The sequence below is a fragment of the Nematostella vectensis genome, chromosome 2 (genome assembly GCF_932526225.1).
Source record: "Nematostella vectensis chromosome 2, jaNemVect1.1, whole genome shotgun sequence".
Lineage (NCBI taxonomy): Eukaryota > Metazoa > Cnidaria > Anthozoa > Actiniaria > Edwardsiidae > Nematostella > Nematostella vectensis.
In genome coordinates, this window is record NC_064035.1 from 15172916 (window position 1) to 15185139 (window position 12224).

General features: G+C 46.2%; 1 protein-coding gene across 5 annotated transcripts in view; it reads left to right on the forward strand.

Moving 5' to 3' along the window:
* Positions 1 to 12224, forward strand: part of LOC5521847 (leucine-rich PPR motif-containing protein, mitochondrial) — a 40370-nt gene that overhangs the window by 25636 nt on the left and 2510 nt on the right. The gene's annotated exons all lie outside the window — the stretch shown is intronic.

Consider the following 12224-nt stretch of genomic DNA (forward strand, 5'->3'; position numbering starts at 1 on the left):
GAATGTCATCAGAAGTCATAAGCATGATGTTTACACTGAAACGGTGAACAAGGTCGCTCTATCTCATGAGGATGATAAACGGGTCATCTGTGATGATGGTATTCACACCTTCGCTCACGGTCATTTCAGAACGCTATTAGGTGGTGGCTCAGTATCTTCAGGGACGACTTGAAGTTCTTCCCTAACGAACGACCTCCTTGGAGCGCCTTCGGAGAGGTAGTACAACACAGACTGCCCAACCGAAACAACACTGCGTGATAGATCAAACACTTTCAAACTCCAAATGGGGTCTGTGGCTCGTCTGCGTTCACCTCCTTCCTCTTCTCCAGGAGCTAATAGATATCTAACTCTAACCCCTGGTGGTAGTCTAACTTCGTCAAGTCCAACAGGCCGCTTATACGTTGGAGGGTCAATATCAACCTCTTTCAAACCAATAGATTTTACAGGCTCTTTGCCAGTAATTCTTATGGGTTGACTATTCAGAGTCTTCAAAACATCTGGCAATCGTTTCACCCAAACTCTGGACCGATCATCGCTAATCATTTCTTGAGCATACTGATGAGAAAACAACCTCTCCGCCAGTGTTCTATTGGCGCGTTCGACAAAAGCCTGTGCGCGATGGTTCCCAGCTTCGCTTCGCTGGATGGTAACCCCCTTCTTTTTCATAATCTTCGTTACCTCTCCCCTAAATTCTGTCCCCGGATCGACAATCACCGTATGAGGCCATTTAAGTTTTCTGGAGTATATCTTTTCAAACCCTCTAGCAATTCCACTCGAATCCTTGGTAGTCAGTGCTTCTGCATCTTTATATCTCGAGGCAATATCAATCACGACCAACGCGTAACGGTAGGTTTTTCTGCCTACGTTATCGTGGGGCATAAACAACAGATCGGCTTGGTGAATCTGATTAGGTTTATTCACAGTCCAATGCGGTCTGGGGACATACTTTGGGGCTGGGAGGTAGATCTGCCACAACGCCTGTTTTTCAAGCCACCTCTTAGCCTCGGCTTCACTGACTTTAGCGACACTAGCTAACTTAGAAATAGCTGAATACCCTTTCCAGTATCCATCGGTGGAATAGTATATTTTTGATAACCTGCTTTCGTTACTCATTTAAAGATTATCTCTCTTTTCTTAAAATAAAAGATGGCACAAGCGATATCAGAAAAAATTAACCCAAACAGGATCCCACGGGAACCCTTCGGCCTGAAAGCGGAATCGTCGCTGAATCGGATTACATTCAATCCCTCATCGGCAAGTCCTGGAGAAACCCTCTATATAAATATTCCAAAACTTGCTGAAAATGTAGTGATTGTTCCAGGTAGTGTATCCTTACTATTTGACTTAAACGTCACAGGACACGCGAATAATACTCTCGTCAACAACGTTGGCCGGAACCTAGTGTCAAGGCTCAAGATTCTTTTCGGTGGAGAAACACTACAGGATACTCAAAGATACGATCTCTTCCAAACCTATCACGACTTATACTTACAAGCTGAAGATCGTGAGGATAGAATAAAACAAGGTATCTCCTCTGAAAACATGAGGAAGCTCAGGACAAATGCAGGTGACAAAGCGACATCAGATGCTAAGGAAGTAGCTCTTGCAGCAGTTCACAACACCAAGTACTGCATTCCACTCGACCATCCTATTCTCGGCGAGCATGGGGTCTTTTATCCAAAGGCGTTACCTCATCCGCTAATCTTTGAAATTACTCTAGCCCCAGTTTCCGACGTCGTTGTTTATGCTGACACGGTCAAGACTCCAACGTACACAATCACAAACCTCGAGTTGGAATATGCTTGCATCTCAAGTGAATACTTAGCTCGTGAGGCGTTGTCGGCTTATCAGGTTGGTAGAGGATTCTTTTACGAGAACGTCATTCTCCACAAAACGTTCACCATCTCCAAACCTAATGATGGTGTCATAAACGAGCACATTAATCTGCCGAGGAGGTCAATGACAGGGATATTGTGCCTGTTCACAGAGAGCTACACCGGAGGAGCAAGGGATTCCGAAAAGTTTGTCAATCCAAGCATCACATCGATCAACATTAATGTGGATGGCATGCCAAACCGTCTCTACTCCAAGGGGATGACACCGCCGGACCTCTGGGAGTCGGTAAAGAAACGTTTCGGTAGAGAGGGTGTCAAGCAAAAGGATTTTTACGCTAATAACAAGTTTGCTCTGTGGGTCGACTTGAGGGCACACCCAGATAACAGCATTCACGGAGGAGGTCTGGTCTTGAACAACACGCGAGACGGAGTAAAACTCGAGATGAAACGAAAAGTTGGAGGAACGGGAAACATCACCTGCTACATGTTTGTAGTAGCCGACGCGTTGATGGAGGTTATGAACTCGAATTTGAGAGCAATCATGTATTAAAAAGGACTTGTGTGATAATACAAAAAGAATGGAAGAATTACGGGAAAAAGTTCCTTTTCATTGTATTATCACAGGACCTACTAATTGTGGGAAGACAAAGTACCTCACGGAACAGCTCCGAGGGCCGTTCCGGCATGTGTTTGAATACATTGTGTTGATTTGTCCGACTTATGCGAAAAACAAGTCCTATCGTAGATTTGCTCACGGAGATAAACGTTTCTTGGTATTATCGCCGGATGCTAGTAACACCGATGAGATTAACGAGTTACTAACAGATTGTGCGGTGCTATTTTCTGGTACAAATACGTTACTCGTTTTGGATGACTGTGCTGTATCGAAAGATCTAAAGCAACGCTCGAACAAGTTTATCGATCTAGCGTTCTCAGGGAGACACGATGGGTTATCAGTGTGGGTATTGACGCAACAATTAACATCCATAGCAAAGCCCTTCCGTGATAACGTCGCCTGTGTGGTCACATTCCATAATCCATCTCAAATCGGTACCAAAACACTGTTTGAAGATTATGGGGGTGACTTAGACGCCGAGACTCGTAAAAAGTTCGTAGAACTGCTGAAAACTGAAAAGTATTCCAGACTCTGTTTCTGCCTACGACATCCATTCCAACGTTATTTGGAGATTCCTGCCACGCGGTGAGCTCGAGGGGCTGACCCCTCGAAGTGGTTTAAAAACATCTTGGTCTACTTACAAAATAAGATGGCAAGCATTGAGGATTATATGGAAGAGGAACCTGAGTCTAAGGGGAGTTCGAGGGGTGCGCCTCCCGAAGATGATGTTGAAGTCAAACGAGAATCGCTGGCTATTCTCACATCTCTTGGGACTACGAAGGAATTTCTTGGTGTGGACATGAGTTTAGGGGATATCAAGAAGCTCTCGGCGAAAGACGTCGAAAAGTACTTTGTTCGCTACCAGACTGTCTTAGGCAAACAAGTTACTGATGGATTAGTAGAATCAGCACTTCAAGTGGTGTCTCAAGTCATTTCCTACGTGGTTCCTGTAGATGACACCGAAGCGCTTAGCAAAGACTTACAGAACGACGAGTTGGTTAAACGCGAATTGTCAAACTTTGCAGGTCTCTTGGTATTGAAGGGAGGAAGGATGGTAGCACTTGCTAGTGCCCTCTTTCGGGTCGCTAAGCATGTTAAACTAACACCTTCACAGGAGACTTCCAACAAACTTCAAGAAGTTTCAAGCACAACTGAGCAAACTCTTGACCACACCTGAGCACACCTAAGCAAGCTCTTGAGCACACCTGAGCACGTCTAAGCAAGCTCTTGAGCACAACTGGGCAAGCTCTTGAGCACACCTGAGCAACCTCTTAAGCATGATGTGATTTAAAGATTCTTTATCCAGAGTAAAGAATCATGTCTGACGAAAATCAAGAGGTTGAGCAAATCACAAAGGACCCTCCCCCCAGGAAGAAGAGTGCCGCTAAGGAGAAAGATCCTATAAAAGTCGCTTCTGGTAAGAGAGTTGCCGAATATAATAGGAGGTGTAGAGAAGCACTTGCTAGGGAGATGAAACGCGAGGCGGAGGCGAGTTCAGAAGACGCTGCACGAGCAGAGACACCCCACCAAGAGGGAGCTCGAGGGGATAGCCTCTCGGACGCTTGGATTCCAGAGCTATCGTTTACAACTGTACTGGCTCTAGTCGGAATAGGGCTCACCGCATTGGATATGTATATGCGTTTTTACAAAAAGACGCCTAAGATCAACGCCAACGAGACTGAAACTTTCGAGAGGCCTGCCGCCCGAGGGGCTAGCCTCCCGAACGCGACGCCAAAAATAGGAATGTTGTGATTTAAAGATTATCTGAATCTGTAATAAATAAAATCATGTCAACTGAAAACAAACTTGTGAAAACGATCACCGACTCAGCAGTCATCATCGGATTAGCCGCCGGTATGGGTTATGTTGCTAAAAAGGCTATGAAAGAGTCATTCATCAGCGACCCTTCGTCAAGTGTTACAAACTACGCTAAATGGGTTGCTGTCCTGTCCGGTAGTATGTATCTGAAAGATTATCTGGAAACACAAAAGATTTTGCCAAAACCGCTGTAGGTGACTTAAAGATCTTATAGATTGATTAATAAATGGCGAGTATAGCATTTATGATTGGTGGAGCTATTCTTAATGCGACGGCATTCGTTGGAGGGAGTTACCTAGCGAGATACTTATCTTCTGACGCTACTCATGTTGATAAAGAAAAAATAAGACACGATAAAGCGCTTGAAAAGTATCAACAAGCAATGGGTGATTGGCAGAAAAAACGACAGGAATATCAGGATTGGTTGGGGGAAGAATATAATAATAAACTTCGTGCAGACCAGAATGATAAGGAGACCGATCAGGCTTTCAAACTATACGCTCAAACACATCCAGATTTTGATTTGAAAGAGCCTGAGCTCTCAGATTACTACAGACCAAGTAGCAACCAAAAGATGGGAGAGATGGCATATGTTGGAGGTGGAATGTTAGCTCTTGGCTATGTAGCGAGTAGGTGGATATGAGCCGGCACGACTTAAAGATTTCTTATTTTCAAACAAAATAAGAAATGGATATAGATTTTGATCCCACAACAGAAGAAGGTAGAGAAGATTTGAATACTACCGTGGACGAAGAATATGATTCTCTTCTTCCAAACGATGATGAGGGAGTAGAACCATGGATTAAAAGGATCTCAACTAGATTCGGTAGAGCTACAAGCCACGTGATAGGGAGGTTGCGTGATTTATGGAAAACACGAAACCCTGGGAAGGCTGTCCCCGAGTACATGGAGTTACAGAATATGGGGGGTTCTTCTTCAACGGACGCACTTAGGGTAGACCTTTTGTTATCGAAATATCCAGATCTTGATGAAAATTTAGTTCAGATTTCAACGGATGAAAGAGGGAAACAATTCATTTCCTTCTATTCTGCGAGAAAAGGTGGTTGGACTAGACCGGAAAGGTTGTATAATGAGGATAGAACGGTGCGGAAGAGTGTTGACGACAAAATCAGATCCGGAAAGTACAAGCAAATTCAGATTCAACTCGATGAACTAGACGCTACAGGTAATACACTCAGAGAAGAAGAAGAGAGAAACACCGAGCAAATGAGAAAAAATAATGAGGAACGAAGTGAAACAACTAACCAAGAAAGACTAAGAGCTATAGATCGTAAAAATGAAGAGCTCAGCGAAAGAAATTCTGTCATAGATGAGACTTTGGAAGAGAATCAATTGGAGAGAGAAAATCTTGAAGAGAGAATGCCGTTGAAAGATCGTGTCAAAGCGATTTTTAAGAAATACGGATTTACAGTCGCTGCTGTCGTTACCGCTGTGGGTGTTGTTATCGGTGTTATCGTCTCTAACCTGAAGACGGGTTTGACAAGTGTTGTAAAAGGCGTTGGAGACGGTCTTAAAACAATAGGCAAGAAATTAGGAGAAATACTCCCAGGAATGGTTGGTGCGATAGCTAGTTTCATCTTTAGAACGGCAGGTGAAGTTGTTGGCTTTTTAGCTAAAAACGCATGGCTTCTCATCGTCGCTGTCGTCCTGTATTTCGTAGAACGATTTAAAAGGAGACGGAAATCATAACAAATGGTATTACTCTACATTGAAGGGAACGTTGGTGACTTTACCGTCTATTTAGAACACCCTATTGAAAAGCCGCGGTTTATCGCGCTGCGAGGATGTGCGTTTCATAATCGTTGTAACAGTCTCTCAAGCGAGGGAACGGTCTCCGACGGTGAGAACATTATCCTTAGGATCCCCGCGGGGCAGTATACGATCGAGACGCTAAAACGTCAAATAGATGGGGGTATGCGTCTTGGTGAAAAGTCAGTCTCTATTAGAGACTCGTCACTCGAAGTTCACCGGAACGTCGCGTTGAATGAGCCGCTCGCCTGCCTGTTAGGACTCAAGACCAGGGAGCTGGAAGCAAACACTCGCCACGAGATAAAGATGATAGGTCACGAGGCTATTTTTATCCACTGCGATCTTGTGAACGCGTCTGACTCCCTCCAACAAGGGGCGCCCTCACAAATCCTAGCAAGTGTAGAGCTTGATGAAGGAAAGATATACCTCAATCCAAGCGATCCGGTACGGGTTAGCACCACATCAGTCGGTTACGTGAGTAGTCTCCGTCTTAGTATAAAGGGTGGTGACGGAAACACAATAGAGCGCGGTCTCTACCCGATACGTCTAATCTTAGAAATTACTTAAAGAATAAACTCTCCCCATAATAAAGCTATGGAAGAGTACAACTCGATCTACCCGAACGTACCCCGAGGGGTCAGCCCCTCGGGTGATAACTTCAGACTCCAAAAGACCCACGATGTTTTGGGAAGTTTGGAGCAAGAAGTTAAACATTACGAGAACGTGAGGAAAAAGTATAAACGAGGGCAGAGCGTGTTTTCAAAGTTAAGTGTGGTCTTAGGACTCTTATCCGTCATTCTTGGGTCTAGTGGTTTGGGGACTTCTCTGTCAGGTTTGGGCATCATCGTTGGAGTTCCGTTGGGTGCTTTGGCTGGTGTTTTCGGTCTCACCTCTGTAGGCTGTGCGGCGGTTTCTAAACGGCTGTCGCAAAAAGTCTCCAAGCACGACCAAACAGCGGCGATGGCAAAGGCAAAAGTAAATAGCATACGCGACCTGGTCTCTAAAGCTTTAAAAGACAACAAAATATCAGACGAAGAGTTCTCTTTAATCTTGAACGAGTTGGACAAGTTTGAGGCTCTAAAGCTCCAGATCCGTCAAAAGTCGGTAAGAGAGGACGAAAAAAACGTAAACATTACCAAGCTGAGGGAAACAGTAAGAGAAGAGATTTTGAAAGACCTGGCGAGTCGACCCGCTCGGTGAAATTTCTGTACGAGAGAACTCCCGTCGGATGGATCTATGAATTGAGATGCGTAAAGGACTGATTTAAAAACATCTTATATGTCATATAAGATGAAATTTACAGAATTTGTGAAAAGGTACCCCTACTACTCACGCTTAAGGTTCTCTGCCGACGAGCACGGCAATGCGCAATTCGTTTTCAATGGGGACGAATACGATCCATTCGACAAGAATGGGAATCTAGTCAAAACGTTATATCACTTCCCTGGTAATAGCTGGAAACCCGAGAATATCCAGGATTTTCTAGTCGCCGACGACACACAAGCATACAAGGAAACGATCCAGCAACTGTTTGGGTTCCCAAAACAATACAGACTAGACGCGCGTGCAGAGTACAAGATATTGCCGTTGGACGAAAACCCTACGAGAAATAATTACGTCTCTTTTGATGTTTTTATAACACCAAAGGTGAAGACACACTTTGTTTTTAGGGACATATTCACCGACAGCTTGCTAGTATTCAGAACAGCAAAGGAGGCTAGTAGGTGGCTCGACGCCCCAAACCTCAGTTATTGGAGTCAAGCCTTAAATTTTGCTATGTTTTGCGCGACTGCTGGATGTGGTGTGACGCGTGACATGATTGACGACTCTCAAGTGGGGTCATTCTACAGATTTCACATCATTTTCACTATCAGACGAATATTAAACGAGCTACAATGCCCTCTTCCAAAAGATAGGCTCTTTAGTTGGAATAAAAACTTTTACAGCGAAGCGGCTTACCAAAAACTAAGAACAGAATTCCGAACTGGTGACGATTTCCGGTTCCTCAGACCGATAAATCACGGGTTAGGGAACGTTTATAATTATGATTATCACGGCTTGTCATCTTCTAACGACAAGTATAAGCCTTATGGCACCATTGATCAATTACACGACGAATGGGACGCTGCCAAAAGCGACCACGAACACATGAATCACTTTGAGATCGAGTACCTGAAAGACCTTAGAACTGGGTTTCAGTATGAGTGGTTCTTTCCGGAAAAATCAATGGGGTTAACCAAAGCTGGGTTGTCTAGGATAAACCAGAGCATCGAAGCCTTTGTCTACTGTATTCTAGGCGCGCAAGTTCAGACCCGGTCGTCAATCGTCGGTGATAGCGGTTCAGCTCAGGAAACGAAACAGGTCTTCACGAAACTCTTTGAAAGCGCGGTGGTGGAAAACAGTATATCGAAAAGTATACAACGGTATCAGTTTGCTTTACAACAGGCGAGGCAAAAACTAGACCTGGCTTTCGCCCTCGGCTGTTGGTTAAGTCCATCGTATCTTGTGATAAATAACAACACTTCGATCGCTGGCTATAATAACAAGTTACAAAAAGCCACCACTGATATGAAACTGGGGTTGAATCCGATAAATAACGAGATAAAAACGATCCCAAAACATAATATGGGTCATTCAAAGATTGTGTTACCTCATACCGAGTCAGTCACGGCTCACAAACCGGAACCGGAGGCGAAAACTAACCCAAAGCCGGACGTGATTAAACCCACGAACACGCAGCATGAAAATAACCTTGTCACGATCACAGTCTTCACGGCTGGTTTAGCTTGGTATCTATTCCGGTAACATGCGGGGTGCATGTGAGCGGATGTGACGCACCGCAAGAAGACAATACCTGTTCACGCGCATACCAGACCACCCTGGCGACCGCGAACTCCCAATGTAAATACAAAACCTATTTTCAGAATCGCTAGTTGTTAGGGCGATTAGGAATGTATGTGTTTTGTAACGTGAGACGCGTTACAAAACTGAGTGGGTCAATGCTAATTTCCGTTACACGTTCTGCAATGGTGCTTTTGTCTATCGTGTTCGCATATTTGAGACCCTCCGCATAACTTACAAAAGGGTCTCTGTTTGCCGTGTCCACACATCCCTTTCCCCTTGCAGTCTTTACAGACATATCTTGCTCGTCTGTGCTCACAAATGCTACCGCCGTTACATTCTCTGCACCGCGTTTTTCTCCGGTTGTGAGGACAGATTTGTGATCCGTGACAATCTTTGCAATAATATTTCACTCTGCCATGAAGACACTTATAATCCGTTGTTCGCTTTACGGGGGATACTTTCGAGTCTTTCACCGTTTGGTTCTCCATTTCTATCAAACCGGTCATGTCCTTAAATCACTTTTCAATCCAACACGCGATACCCGCCTTCTAGCCGGCCGACGTCTACCTGGCGAAGCATTCTCCCAACATTTCCTTCTCTTGCTCATCCATGCACCAATCCCAAAACCTGTCAGGATGCCAAGCTACTGGCATTAGTTCGTCCTCCAGCTTTCTACGGAATCTCACCTTGTGTAGCTTCTCCGGGAGCTCCTCATGCACGAGACCCCACCTCCACGCCGCACGTAGCACCGCGACAATTTCGTGTAGACCCAAAAACCGCGCGTGACTCATATGTACAATGAGATCGGTAGCGCCCCACTCCAAGCACAACCTCACAATCTCGAGGTTACCGGATTGGGTGGCCGGTGTTATAGCCCAGTCCGGGTCAAACTCGCTGAAGTTTTCTCTCAGCAGCTTTAGAACCTCAACGTGCCCATTGTACGCCGCCTCGACGGTGGCCCAACCGACATCGACATCGGCACCTAGATCTATCAACAACTCAACAACCCCCACCTGACCTTCCGCCGCCGCAGCACCCATGGCCTCGGTCATGGCCTCTCCTCCGTCGGCACAATACTCATCCATCACCTTCAAAACCTCTACGTGCCCGCCTTTCGCGGCCATGGACGCTGGATACACGAAGTCACAGGCGCCCGACTCACAACACATCTTAACGATCTCGGCGTGGCCGTTCATTGCGGCCCTGACCATCGGCTTTTCGAAATCCGTCGCACCCCAACTCTTACACAACCTCACGGTCTCGACGCACCCCTCCCACGCCGCGCGCTCCATAACGGTGTCAAAGTCTGCGGCTCCCCACCTCGCTAAGGTGGCGGCTTGATCCTCCACGGTGAGACTTGTAAGACTTCCAGCACTTTGCGTATCCATTTTGTTATTACATCCACGTCTTTAAACCACTTTTTTCGAATTTTTTTAAAACGTGTTAATTCACATCTACTCCGAACTGACAGTTTTCTGGAAATCCTGATTTCTCTGGAAATCAGGAAACATCATACCACACCAGGCGTACCCAGGACTGTGGCCACTTCTCTCGCTTTCCTACTGATGGTTAACTCGGAGACGCCCGTTCTTTCGGAGAATTTTTTAAGTGTAATATCGACCCCCTTTAGCCGTACCCAGTAATAGGTTAAAGCGACCGCAAAGGATTGTGGGCGAGCGCGATTCAACTCAGACGAGCGGTTCTTAGACCTGTAGTAGAGCTGGACCACCTCTCCCTTCTGTGCGGGGGACGCCGAGAATCTGTCCATCACGTCGTGAATGTGATGCACAACTGTGGGAGACGCTCCATGTAGTAAGTAATCTTTAGGCGCGTTAACACTAAAGATTTTTAGACCCTTAAGGCAGCTCTTCTTGCTCAATCCAAAAGTTTCCATCAAGGTTTTCGGTGTCTGACACTTACCGGACATCTTGTAGGCGTAGTAGATGCATGCAAAGACGATCGCCTTCCGTGGGTCGCCGCGAAAAATCTGGCCTTTCGTCACCTGAGTGTATATCTCGTTAGCTTTGGCTACAATTACCCCGCTAAAACCCATGTTCTCCACATCCTTGTCAATGTTTCTATCCTCAGACCTACGTACCTGGACCCGACTTGGATTCGAAGACCGTTTGCCGTCGGAATGTCCGTAAAAACCCCATTCTCTTTCGTGCGCGATCACGCGCTGCATCTGTTCCCCGCACTCTAAGCAACTAGTGACCCCGTCTTCTGTGACCAGGTCGTCATGATTGCAAAGGGTGTTACTACTATCCTCGTCTCCCAAGGAGGCTCTACTAGTCTCGTATTTGGTGAGGGCTCGGTCAAACAGTGCAAACTCCGGCATGAGGGTGGGGACGTTAATCCTGGGTACCGGCCCGTCGGGGATATTATATGGTGGTGGTGACCGGTCTTCGGCCGTACGTTCAACCGTTTGTTCCCCCATTTTATTGAACTGTTCACGTCTTTAAGCCACTTTTCAAAGGCTTTTTAGATGTGAAGCTGAGAGGCTAGCCCCCTCGAGCTCCCCCTAGGTGGGGTCTAAAGTCTCCGCACCACATTCGTGGACTAGTATCTCACCCATCTTTTTTCGTCATACCGTGGCATGGAGACTAACATTGCTAGAACACCAAGGACAATTGTCGCCGCTCCGGCCACAAACCCAACGGGGTCGAAGCTTCCGTATTCTGAGTCTTCATAGTAATCAGCGTCACAACAGCAGTGTTCAGGCCCCGCATCCGCAGTGTTACTCACATCCACCTCCGGCACCGAACAACCGCCGGCGGTAGCCGCACCATTTCTAATCTTAACCTCCGTCTTTAATGTCATTTTATCTAGGACCCCATACGTCTTTAGACCAGAATAGCCTCCCGAGCTCCCCCTAAGTGCAGCACGTGACAAAGTGATTGACAGGTGGGCGTGGCTATCACATTACAAAGTGATTGACAGGTCCTTGACAAAGTGATTGACAGGTCCTTGACAAAGTGATTGACAGGTTTTTTACAAAGTGATTGACAGGTGGGCGTGGCTATCACGTGACAAAGTGATTGACAGGTTTTTTACAAAGTGATTGACAGGTGGGCTTGGCTATCACGTGACAAAGTGATTGACAGGTGGGCTTGGTCGTCACGTGACAAAGTGATTGACAGGTGGGCTTGGCCGTCACGTGACAAAGTGATTGACAGGTGGGCTTGGTCGTGCAAGAGATCTCTGGCAAACTCGCGCATGCGCAGGTCGCGGGGCTTGGCGGAGGTGCGTGGAGACTTTTGCGCCATTTTTGGAATGAAATTTGGGGAGATCAAAAAGTTGCGCCAGCTGCGCCAAAACCCTACTACTAGATTGGCTGCCAG